Raw genomic sequence first — 13,886 nt, forward strand, 5'->3', positions numbered from 1 at the left:
ATCATGGTTGAAGAGGAAGAGGTTAGTGTCACAGAAGTGTGTCAAGAGGTGGAGATCATCAAAGAGGAGCCCAAGAGAGTGAAGCATACATTTGCAAGGCCGTCACTGGAGATACTTTCCCCCAAGCCATTACCATCCAACACAACATTCGAATGGGTAAAATTTTTATCCTTAAGCTGCACCTTCTTACATGAATATGGTCTGCTTGAAACGGATGGACAACTTAGAGCTATCTGCGGTTTAAGAGTAAAAGGGAGATGGTTAGCGGTTGGCAACAGCATCCTAGGTTCGTTATGGTTGGAAGCTTAAGGCCTAATTGCAAGGGTTGGTATAATTCTCAATTCATTGGGTCTAGGAGGGTGCTTGAGTGCTTAAATGAGAATTCCAAGGCTAAACCACCCGGATGGAATCATGATGATCAACTTAAAGACGGGTGTAGAAACAAGATTTGGGATCCCGGCATACAAGATGATCAACTTTGGGAGCTCGAAGCTTGTGAAGAACTTTATCAAGGCTTGGTGAATTCACTTGGAGATGTTAGGGCTTATTGAAAGTCCAAGCATTGGTGGAAGTTTCAAGACCAATTCAAGCACAAGCCACCATGACAAGGAGCTCACCAAATGTCCAACTTAAGGACTTTAACTAAAAGTGCTAGGTGGGAGACAACCCACCATGGTATAATTGTTCCTTTTCATTCCTAGTTTTATTTTATTTTGTTTTTATCAGTATTCATTCATAATTTCAGCATAATCACTTGCATTCTGCATAAAAAAATTGCAAATGATGCGTAAGCATCGATGACGCGGACGCATCCCATGCAAGTTCACATTATTAATAAATGGGGTAGTGAGTTGCGATGAGATGCGCGGGAGGGTGCCTGGCGCACATGCCAACCCACGCGCACGCGTGCTGCATGCGTACGCGTTCCCTGCATTTTTTCCAAGCCACGCGTAAGTGTCCTTGACGCGTACGCGTGGGCTTGCCAATCGGCGTAAAGAGTGAACAGAATAGAGAGTTGGGCTGTCACTATGCTAGAATCGCGCGAGCAGTCACGCGTACGCGTGACTGACGCTCACGCGTCAGTGTGCATGTTTGACCACCCACGCGTACACGTGGGCGATGCTTATGCGTCGCATGGCCGTTTCTGTTTTTACGCGCACGCATGCTGCACGCGCGCGCGTCGCGCCTTGTTTTTCATTTCTTACTTCTTTCTTCTCTCCTTTCTTATTCTTTCTTCCTCCTTCCTTACTTTCTTCTTTTTCATTTCTTTAACTTCTCATCTTTATTCTCTTTCTTTCTCTTTTACATATTGCATTTGCATACCTTCCTTCATTGCATTTTAATTTTGTTCATGTTTTTATTTTCTCTTCTAATTTCCTATTTTATCATTGATGTTAAATGTTCTTACTCAATTGTTGCATTTTTCTCTTACATTATTCTGATGCTTCGTGACTTGTTTTATTATGATTGGGTAATATTATTTAAGTTAATGCTAATCTTTTATGATACGTGTATTTCTTTTGCATTGACATAAACTTATATTGTCTTTTATGACCCACTCTCTCTTCCCTTTTGTTGCAATTTTTGCACTATTGATATGCCATTTGCTTCTATTACTTTCTCACTTGCATGTTGCAGCTACCATGTACTTGAGACTCTCGTTATTTGGCATTAACCCACCCATATTTTATTTGTTTTCTATCTTTGTTCCTGGGTTACTTTTCCCCTTTTTCCTCTTCTTTTAGGATGGCCACCGAGAAGGAAAAGGAAAAGATTCTAAATGGGGCACAAACAAGTCCATCTGCACAGTCTTTGGAGAAACGCATCAATTGTAGCCACCCGTCCACTTGCACATCTTTGCATGCACCGAGGACGGTGCAATCTCTAAGTGTGGGGAGGTCGATACCGACTTCCGTGGGTTAGTTACTTCCTTTTTCAACGCCAATGTTTAATTTTTCATTGTTTAATTAGTTGTTGCATTTGCATGTTTGATTGCATATTTGTTTGATTTTGTGCATGTTCTTCTACCACTACTTGGTTGGAGTGATAAGTTCTTTTTCAAGACCCTTTTTATAGCATTTCACTAATTTAAATTAAATTTTTTTTTGTTAAACTTGTTGAAGATTGTAATTTGGAACATGGTTTATAGCTAAAAACACACAACCTGTGAGATTTTGAGCTTAATTATATGGTTACATTATTTAATCATGATTTTTATTTTTGTGTATTTTCTTCTCTATGATTGCAATCTATAGTTTGTTCCATTCTATATGTCCATTGTTTAGTGTATATTCATGCATACATATGATTGAGGCCATCATTTGTTATTAACTCACTTACCCAAAATAGCCTACCATCTCATTCACCTTTGATTGCCACTTTGAGCCTTTTAACCCCCATTTGTTCTGTATTTTACCACATCACTAGCCTTAAGCGAAAAAATAATTAATTACCCCAATTGGATCTTTGGTTGGCTTAAGATAGAGATTGTGTGTCAACTAAGTGTGGGGAATTGTGGGAACTTGGGTTGATGGGAATGTGTTATGTTTTTACTGACAAATATTAGGAATTTGGGAGCCTACTCATGTGAAGTCAGAAAAAAATACCATATGCATTGATATGTTATGTTTGCTTTCATGTTAAAAAAATAAATAAAATAAAATAAAATAAAATAAAATAAAAATGAAAATAAAAATAAAAATAAATAAATAAATAGGGGACAAAATTACCCCAGTGTTAAGATTAATAAAAGATCAATGCATATGTGATGAAATTAAAGAAAATTTGATACATGAGTATGTGAAATATACAAAAGCGAGATTTTGGGTAGCTAGGTATGACTTTAGAGATATATAGAATGTATGTATATTAGGTGAGAACTTAGGTTAGTCAAAGACTCATATCATAGCTCACTTGGCCATACATATATCCTCACCCCAACCTTAGCCCCATTACAACTTTAAAAAGCCCTCATGATGTTTGCATTTGTACATTAAATATTTGTTGATTGGTTAGATGAAGAACAAAGTTTTAGAAAGCATGACTAGAGGAGATTAGAGTGAATTAACCATAGAGACTTGAGCGATTAGAGTGCATATACACTTCCAGTGAGGGTTCAATGCTTGATTCTGTGTTCCCGGCTTTCATGAGCTATCTTCTTACAAGTTTACTTGTCTCTTATTGTGTGATTTAAATTAGTGGAATCTGATTTATGTTTGTCTTGGAGAATTTGTTTACTTTTAACCAAGTAGGTAGAAGTATTTTTGTATTTAGTTGCATTCATATAGATAGGTTGCATTTCATAAGTTTTACCATTCCTCTTCACTCCTTTATAGCTTCTCTTGAGCTTAGCATGAGGACATGCTAATGTTTAAGTGTGAGAAGATTTGATGCACCACTATTTCGTGGTACATTTTGTACTTAATTGAGTAGATTTTATCCATTAAACTCACACTTATGCATATAAATTGCACATTTTACATTTTCCTTCCTAATTCTGTGGTTTGATTGAAAACATGCTTCTTTGGCCTTAAAATTGCTAATTATTAATCTTCTCTTATTACCATTCGATATCGTGATATGTGTGTTAAGTTTTCTCAGGCTTTATAGGACAGGAATGGCTTAGAGGATGGAAAGAAAGCTTGTGAAAATTGAAGGAACACAAGAAACTAAGGAGATAACTAGCAAAGAATGACGTGCGCGCGTACCTGACGCGTGCGCGTGACTTGGTGTATTCCATAGCGACGCGTGCGCATACCTGACACGTACGCGTAACACGCAAAGAAGACCATCGATGCGTACGCATGACTGACACATACGCGTGACATGTGCCACATGCAGAAATTGCAAAAAGCACCGGGGGGCGATTTCTGGGCTCCTTTTGGCCCAGTTCTAAGCCCAAAAATACAGAATAGAAGCTACAGAATGGGGGAATCATTCATTCATTGATTCATACAACATTGATTCACATAATTTTAGGTTTTAGATGTAGTTTTCTAGAGAGAGAGATGCTCTCTCCTCTCTCTAGGTTTTAGGATTTTAGGTTTAGCTTTTGTTAATCTCAGATTTCTATTTTACTTTAATTTAGTTTTCTTCTACTCTTATTAGTTCTAGAACTTTAGTTTATCTATTTCTCTTGTTGGTTTATTTATTTTTCCAATTTAATTTATGAACCCTTCATGTTAGATTCAATTTCCTATTTAATGCAATTTGAGGTATTTCATGTTTATTGCTTCTTGCTTTAATTGTTATCATTGATGCTTGCAATTGTTGGTTTTAGATTTTTCATTCCCTATTACTTTTCAATGCTTTTATGTTGTGCCTTCCAAGTGTTTGACAAGATGCTTGGGAGGGTTTTAAGTTAGATTTTTATATTCTTGACTTTGGTTGAGTAATTGGAGACTCTTGAGTTATCAAACTACTTTGTTGATTGATAATTGAAATTTGCTAGTTGATTTGGATCCCTCTAAAGCTAGTCTTTCCTTAGGAGTTGACTAGGACTTGAGGAATCAAATTGATTCATCCACTTGAATTTCCTTCATAGTTAGAGGTTAACTAAGTGGTAGCAATGGACAATGGATGTCACAATCGAGAAGGATATATAGGATAGGACTTCTAATTCTCATACCTTTCCAAGAGCTTTCTTAGCTATTAGTTTACCTTCTTGCAATTTACTTTTCTTGTTCCTTATTCAAAACCCCAAAAAGATACTTTTTCATAACCAATAATAACTACACCTCCCTGCAATTCCTTGAAAGACGACCCGAGGTTTGAATACTTCAGTTATTATTTTTAGGGGTTTGTTACTTGTGACAACCAAATTTTTGTATGAAAGGATTCTTTGTTGGTTTAGAAACTATACTAGGTTGGAGTTGTCAGGCAAGGTTCAATATGATTGCATGCTCAAAGTTGAAGTGCAAGGATTGGTGTCGAGCTCGATTGAATGGGTCTAGAAAACTGTTTGGATGCCTTAGTGAGAATTCAGATTGCTTGCCACCCGGTTGGAACAATGATGATCAATACGAAGATGGGTGCAGAAGCAAGGTTTGGGACCCCGGAATTCATTCTAACAATCAACACTCCTGGGGCCTTGTCGCTTGCTTTAACTTGCTCGAAGGCTTTATGTGCCTAGTTTGGGACCCCAGAGGCTATTGGAATTGCAAATATTGGAGGAGATTCCTGGATGAGTTCAAGCACAAGCCACCATGACAAGGGGCTCACCAAATGTCCAACTTAAGGACAATAAATAAAAGTGCTAGGTGGGGGACAACCCACCATGGTATGATCATCCATTTTTATTCTTAGTTTTATTTTATTTTATTGTTATCAGTGTTCATCCATAATTTCTGCATCATCACCTACATTCTGCATAAAAAAAATGCGAACGACGCGTAAGCGTCGATGACGCAGACGTGTCCCATGCAAGTTTGCAGTATTAATAAATGGGGCAGAGAGTTGAGTAGAAGACAAGCGGGAAGGGTGCGTGGAGCACAAGCCACCCCACGTGTACGCGTGCCTCACGTGTATGCGTCCCCTTCTAATTTTTCAACCCACGCGTAAGCGTCAGCGACGCGTATGCGTGGGCATGGAATTCGGCGTAAAGAGCAAATTGACAGAAAGTTGGGATGCCATTGTGCTGGAATCGCGCGAGCAGTCACGCGTATGCGTGACTGACGCTCACGCGTTAGTGTGCATGTTTGACCACCCACGCGTACGCGTGGGCGACGCTTACGCGTCACATGGCCGTTTCCGTTATTACGCGCACGCGTGCTACACGCGCGCGTCGTGCCTTGTTTTTCATTTTTTACTTCTTTCTTCTCTCATTTCTTATTCTTTCTTCCTCATTCCTTACTTTTTTCTTTTTCATTTCTTTAACTTCTCATCTTTATTCTCTTTCTTTCTCTTTTACATATTGCATTTGTATACCTTCCTTCATTGCATTTTAATTTTGTTCATGTTTTTATTTTCTCTTCTAATTTCCTATTTTATCATTGATGTTAAATGTTCTTACTCATTTTTGCATTTTTCTCCTGCATTATTCTGATGCTTCGTGACTTGTTTTATTCTGATTGGGTAATATTATTTAAGTTAATGCTAATCTTTTATGATATGTGTATTTCTTTTGCATTGACATGAACTTATATTGTCTTTCATGACCCATTATCTCTTCCCCATTGTTGCAATTTTCTGCGCTATTGATATGCCATGTGCTTCTACTGTTTTCTCACTTGCATGTTGTAGCTACCATGTAATTGAGACTCTCATTATTTAGCATTAACCCAACCATATTTTATTTATTTTCTATCTTTATTTTTGGGTTACCTTTCTTCCCTTTTCTTTTCTTTCAGGATGGCCACCAGGAAGGGAACCAAAAGACGTTTCAATGGGTCGACAGACAAGTCCATCTGTACAATCTTTGGAGAAAAGCATCAGTTGTAGCAGCCTGTCCACTTACACATCTTAGCATGCACCGAGGACGGTGTAATCTTAAAGTGTAGGGAGGTCGATACCGACTTCTGTGGGTTAGTGATAAACCACTATTTTATGGTTTATATTATGTTTAATTGTGTGGTTTTATCATGATCCTTACCCACTTATTCATTAAATTAGCATGAAATTATAATTCCTTCCTGAATTTATAACATGTTTGAAAACTGCTTCCTAGAGACTTTAATTATATATTTTTAATTCTCCTTTATTCCATTCGATGCCGTGATCTGTGTGTTGAATGTTTCAGACTTTATAGGGCATGAATGAGTTGGAGATTGGAAAGGAAGCTAACAAAAATGGAAGGAACACAAGAATTTGAGGAGATAACCAGCGAGAAGTGACGCGGTCGCATGGCTCACGCGACCGTGCGAAGGAGAGCAAATCGCAGTGACGCGGCCGCGCGGATTGGAAAAGCTCAAGCGGCGCGGTAGCGTGGACGACGCGAACGCGTGGCAAGGAAAAGCGCAGATGACGCGTCCGCATGGATGACGCGATTGCGTGACATGTGCGATCTGCATAATCTGCAGAATTCACTGGGGGCGATTTTGGACCTTATTTCGACCCAGTTTTCGGCCCGGAACAGCAGACTAGAGCCAGAGAATATGCAGAAACAAAAGACAACATTCATTCTACACAGTTTTCAGTTTTAGATCTAGTTTTACTCCCTTAGGTTTCTCTCTCTAGGTTTAAGAATTTTAATTTTCAATTGGTCTTAGCATTGGAACATTGAGAAGAGTTATTTTCCTCATCAAGACTTCGTCATTCTAGTTCGTTTTCTTAACTTGGTTTTATTCTTCCATGTTCTTCGCTTTGTTCAATTTTGTTATTTGAATACTTTCATGATTATTTAATACAAGGATTATTTCTTCCATTTTAATTTATTTTTCCATTCCAATAATCATGTCTTCTTTTAATTCCCTTTCATGTGTTATGGATTTATTATTTACAATGAGTGAGTAGTTCCCTCACTTGATGGGGAGTTGATTGAAAGGAACTCTTGAGTTGGAAGGATTGAAAGAAAATTTGTAATTGGGTTAACTGTTGGATTGTTATCTAATCACTAACACCAATCCCTTTGAACTAAGTGGGTTACAACTCGTGAATAGATCTAGCATTCCAACTTGTTTAACTTTCCTTTACCTAGTAAAGGATAACTAAACAGAACAACCATTAATTATAAATTAATCCTGAGATCATTCCATCAATAATAGAGATTCCAACTAATCAACTCCCAGTCAAGGCTTTTATTCATATTATTTGAATTTTCTCAATTTAATTTTCCACCTACTTAACTCAACTTCTTGGAACATCTGATTAATAAAATAGCACACTTTTCTGCAACTCGTTGGGAGACGACCTGGGACTTAAACTCCCAGTAACTTTTAATTTAAACTCTCTGTGACATATTTCTAAATTGATAGGCAGATTTTCGGTGAGTTAAGAGCTATACTTGCAACGTAACTATTTTAATAATTTTTAATTCGCCAACTTCTGTGTCTCATCAGTTAGTTAATTCCTATTTCAACACCAATGTTTAATTTTCCTTATTATATTAGTTGTTGCATTTGCATGTTTGATTGCATGTTTGTTTGATTTTGTGCATGTTCTTCTACCACTACTTGGTTGGAGTGATAAGTTCTTTTTCAAGACCCTATTTTATAATATTTCACTAATTCAAATTAAAAATTTGTATCGAACTTGGTTGAAGATTGTAATTTGGAACATGAATTATAGCTAAGAACACACAACCTGAGAGATTTGAGCTTAATTATATGGTTACATTATTTAACCATAATATTTTATTCTTGTGTGTTTTCTTCTCTATGATTACAATCTATAGTTTGTTCCATTCTATATGTCCATTGTTTAGTGTATTTGCATGCATAAAAATGATTGAGGCCATCATTTGTTATTAGCTCACTTATCCCAAATAGCCTACCATTTCAATTACCTTTGTTTGCCACTTTGAGCCTTTTAATCTCCATTGGTTCTATATTTTACCACATCACTAGCCTTAAGTGGAAAAATAATTAATTACCCGATTTGAATCTTTGGTTAGCTTAAGATATTGTGTGTCAACTAAGTGTAGGGAAATGTGGGAACTTGGGTTGATGAGAATGTGTTGTGTTTTTACTGACAAATATTGGAAATTTGGGTGCTTACTCATGTGAAATCAGAAAAACCATATGCATTGATATATTATGTTTTAATTTATGATAAAAGAGAGAGAGAGAGAGAGAGAGAGAGAAAAAAAGAGAAAAGAAAAGAAATAAATGAGTAGGGGATAAAATCACCCCAATGCTAAGTTCAATAAAAGATCAATGCATATGTGATGGAATTAAAAATTGATACATGAGTATGTGATGCAAAAGTGGGATTTTTGGGTAGCTAGGCATGATTTTAGAATTATATAGAGTATGTGTGTGTGTTAGGTGAGAATTTAGGTTAGTCAAAGATTCAAAGTATAACTCACTTGGCCATACATGATTTTGTAATTGGTTGTTTGGATCTAATACTCCTTGCTAGTTTTCTATGTTTTTATGTTATGCCTTCCAAATGTTTGATAAAATGCTTGATTGGAATTTAGTGTAGATTTTTCTCCTCTTGGCTTTGGTTGAGTAATTGGAGACTCTTGAGTTATCAAACACCTTTGTTGGTTGATAATTGAAAGTTGCTAGTTGATTTGGATCCCTCTAAAGTTAGTATTTCCTTAGGAGTTGACTAGGACTTGAGGAATCAAATTGATTCATCCACTTGACTTTCCTTTATAGTTAGAGGTTAACTAAGTGGGAGCATGATGAGCGGATAATTTATACGCTTTTTGGCATTGTTTTTAGTATGTTTTTAGTAGGATCTAGCCACTTTTAGGGATGTTTTCATTAGTTTTTATGTTAAATTCACATTTCTGGACTTTACTATGAGTTTGTGTGTTTTTCTGTGATTTCAGGTATTTTCTGGCTGAAATTGAGGGACTTGAGCAGAAATCAGATTCAAAGGTTGAAGAAGGACTGCTGATGCTGTTGGATTCTGACCTCCCTGCACTCAAAGTGGATTTTCTGGAGCTACAGAACTCGAAATGGCGCGCTTCCAATTGTGTTGGAAAGTAGACATCCAGGGCTTTCCAGCAATATATAATAGTCCATACTTTGGCCAAAAATTGACGACGTAAACTGGCGTTCAACGCCAGCTTTCTGCCCAAATCTGGCGTCCAGCGCCAGAAAAGGATCCAAAACCAGAGTTGAATGCCCAAACTGGCACAGAGACTGGCGTTCAACTCCACAAATGGCCTCTGCACGTGTAACACTCAAGCCCAAGCCCAAACACACACCAAGTGGGCCCCGGAAGTGGATTTGTACATCAATTACTTACTCATGTAAACCCTAGTAGCTAGTTTATTATAAATAGGACCTCTTACTATTGTATTAGGCATCTTGGAACGCATTGTTCTTAGACCATGGGGGCTGGCCACACGGCCATGCCTGGACCTTCACTTATGTATTTTCATACGGTAGAGTTTCTACACTCCATAGATTAAGGTGTGGAGCTCTGCTGTTCCTCAAAGATTAATGCAAAGTACTACTGTTTTCTATTCAATTCTTCTTATTTCGCTTCTAAGATATCCATTCGCACCCAAGTACGTGATGAAGGTGATGATTATGTGTGACGCTCATCATCCTTCCCCCTTATGAACGCGTGCCTGACAAACACTTCTGTTCTACATGAATTAAGCTAGAATGAGTATCTCTTAGATCTCCTAACCAAAATCTTCGTGGCGTAAGCTAGAATGATGGCGGCATTCAAGAGAATCCGGAAGGTCTAAACCTTGTCTGTGGTATTCCGAGTAGGATTCAATGATTGAATGACTGTGACGAGCTCCGAACTCGCGATTGTAGGGCGTTAGTGACAGACGCAAAAGGATAGTAAATCCTATTCCTGCATGATCGAGAACCGACAGATGAATAGCCGTGCCGTGACAGGGTGCGTGAGCATATTATTCACTGAGAGGATAAGATGAAGCCATTGACAAGGGTGATGCCTCCAGACGATTAGCCGTGCCGTGACAGGGCATTGGATCATTTTCCCGAGAGATGACCGAAAGTAGCCATTGACAGTGGTGATGGATCACATAAAGCCAGCCATGGAAAGGAGTAAGACTGATTGGATGAAGATAGCAGGAAAGCAGAGGTTCAGAGGAACGAAAAGCATCTCCATTCGCTTATCTGAAATTCCTGCCAATGAATCTACATAAGTATCTCTATCCCTATTCTTTATGTTTTATTTACATAATATATTGTAGCCCATATGAGTCAACTTAACTGAGATTTGCAAGGTGACCATAGCTTGCTTCATACCAACAATCTCCATGGGATTCGACCCTTACTCACGTAAGGTATTACTTGGACGACCCAGTGCACTTGCTGGTTAGTTGTACGGAGTTGTGTCCACACATAGAGCCACAATGAGGATTCAATACAATTATATATTGTTAATCTCACACAAGTACAAAGAACAGGACAACACAATTTCGTGCACCAAGTTTTTGGCGCCGTTGCCGGGGATTGTTCGAGTTTGGACAACTGACGCTTCATCTTGTTGCTCAGATTAGGTAATTTTCTTTTTATTTTCTTTTCAAAAATTTTTCAAAAAAATTTTTTCAAAATTTTGAAATCTGTTTTCGAAAAAAATAAAAATGTTTTCAAAAATAAATTATTCTATGGCTTCAAAAATTTTTAAGAATGAATTCTAGTGTTTCATGAAATATGTTGAATCATATCTGGCTGTAAAGCCATACCCAAACTACTTTGGGATTGGTATTCAACTAATCACTTCAGCCCATTGTAATTATATGTTGCAGCCTCGCTGGCTGTAAAGCCATGTCTAAATTTATTTGGACTGAGGCTTGCAATTGGTTATCAAGAGCAAGCTAGTTGGAGCTAATCCACCTGCTACTGTTCCTGATCTACCCGCTGTTGATCCACGATCACCTGCTGAAGCTTGGCTGGCCATTGGCCATGTCTAGTGTTTTGGACTGGAGCTTTCATTGAAAGCTTGGCTGGCTAGTGAGCCATGTCTAATTCCTGGACTGAAGCTTTAGACTAACATGGCAAGATTCCTGGAATTCATATTAAAAATTTTGGAATCCTTATTTTTCTCTTAAATTTTCGAAAAATATAAATAAAAATCCAAAAAAAAATTAGAAAATCATAAAAATCAAAAATATTTTCTGTTTCTTGTTTGAGTCTTGAGTCACATTATAAGTTTGGTGTCACTTGTATATGCATCTTGCATTTTTTCGAAAATATCATGCATTCATAGTGTTCTTCATGATCTTCAAGTTGTTCTTGGTAAGTCTTCTTGTTTGATCTTGATGATTTTTTGTTTTGTGTCTTTTCATGTTTTTCATATACATTCTTGAATTCTTAGTGTCTAAGCATTAAAGAATTCTAAGTTTGGTGTCTTGCATGTTTTCTTTGCATTAAAAAATTTTCAAAAATATGTTCTTGATGTTCATCATGACATTCAAAGTGTTCTTGGTGTTCATCTTGACATTCATAGCATTCTTGCATGCATCACATGTTTTGATCTAAAAATTTCATGCATTGCATCTTTTAAGTGTTTTTCTCTTGCATCATAAAAATTTCAAAAATAAAAAAAAATATCTTTCCCTTTTTCTCTCATCAAATTCGAAAATTTGGATTGACTTTTTCAAAAATTTTAAAAATCAAATTGTTTCTCATGAGTCAAATCAAATGTTCAATTTGAAAATCTTATCTTTTTCAAAATCTTTTTCAAAAATCAAATCTTTTTCAAAATTCTTAGTTATTTTCGAAAATTCCAAAAATATTTTTCAAAAATCTTTTTCTTATTTTTATACCATATTTTCGAAAATAACAATAACAATTAATGTTTTGATTCAAAAATTTGAAGTTTGTTACTTGCTTGTTAAGAAAGTTTCAAACTTTAAGTTCTAGAATCATATCTTTTGATTTCTTATGAATCAAGTCATTAACTGTGATTTTAAAAATCAAATCTTTTTCAAAAACTAATTTCTATCATATCTTTTCAAAAATATCTTCTTATCTTATCTTTTTCAAAAATATCTTTTCAAAATATCTTCTCTAACCTCCTGGGACGTCCAGTGATCAATAAGGAGCTTCCCTCTGGGGAATCAAAGGACTCTGAGGCTCATCTAGAGACCATAGAGCTTCCATTGAACCTCCTTATGCCCTTCATGAGCTCTGATGAGTATTCCTCTTCTGAAGAGAATGAGGATGTCACTGAAGAGCAAACTGCCAAGTTTCTTGGTGCAATCATGAAGCTGAATGCCAAATTGTTTGGCATTGATGCTTGGGAAGTTGAACCTCCCTTGTTCATCAATGAACTAAGTGATCTGGATCAACTGACATTGCCTCAGAAGAGACAGGATCCTGGAAAGTTCATAATCCCTTGTACCATAGGCACCATGATCTTTAAGGCTCTGTGTGACCTTGGTTCAGGAATAAACCTCATACCCCTCTCTGTAATAGAGAAACTGGGAATCTATGGGGTGCAAGCTGCTAAAATCTCACTAGAGATGGCAGACAGCTCAAGAAAACAGGCTTATGGACAAGTAGAAGATGTATTAGTAAAGGTTGAGGGCCTTTACATACCTACTGATTTCATAGTCCTGGATACTGGAAAGGAAGAGGATGAATCCATCATCCTAGGAAAACCTTTCCTGGCCACAGCAAGAGCTGTGATTGATGTTGACAGAGGTGAAATAGTCCTTCAATGGAATGAGAACTCCCTTGTATTCAAAACTCAAGGATCTCCCTCTGCAACCATGAGGAGGAAGCAGGAAAAGCTTCTCTCCAAGCAGAGTCAACCAGAGCCCCCACAGTCAAACTCTAAGTTTGGTGTTGGGAGGCCACAACCAAACTCTAAGTTTGGTGTTGAACTCCCATATCCAAACTCTAAGTTTGGTGTTGGAGAGTCTCAACAAAGCTCTGCACATCTGTGAGGCTCCATGAGAGCCCACTGTCAAGCTATTGACATTAAAGAAGCGCTTGTTGGGAGGCAACCCAATGTTTATCTAATTCTTATTTTTCATGTTTTCTTAGGTTCATGATCATGTGGAGTCACAAAATAAATATAAAAATTGAAAACGGAATCAAAAACAGCAGAAGAAAAATCACACCCTGGAGGAGCATCTATCTGGCGTTCAAACGCCAGAACAGAGCATAGTTCTGGCGCTGAACGCCCAGAACAAGCATGGTTCTGGCGTTCAACGCCAGAAATGGCATCAAATGGGCGTTGAACGCCCGAAATGGGCACCAACCTGGCGCTGAACGCCCAGAGTTGTGTGCAAGGGCATTTTACATGCCTAAATTGGTGCAGGGATGTAAATGCCTTGACAC

The sequence above is a fragment of the Arachis hypogaea genome, chromosome 17 (assembly GCF_003086295.3).
Source record: "Arachis hypogaea cultivar Tifrunner chromosome 17, arahy.Tifrunner.gnm2.J5K5, whole genome shotgun sequence".
NCBI lineage: Eukaryota > Viridiplantae > Streptophyta > Magnoliopsida > Fabales > Fabaceae > Arachis > Arachis hypogaea.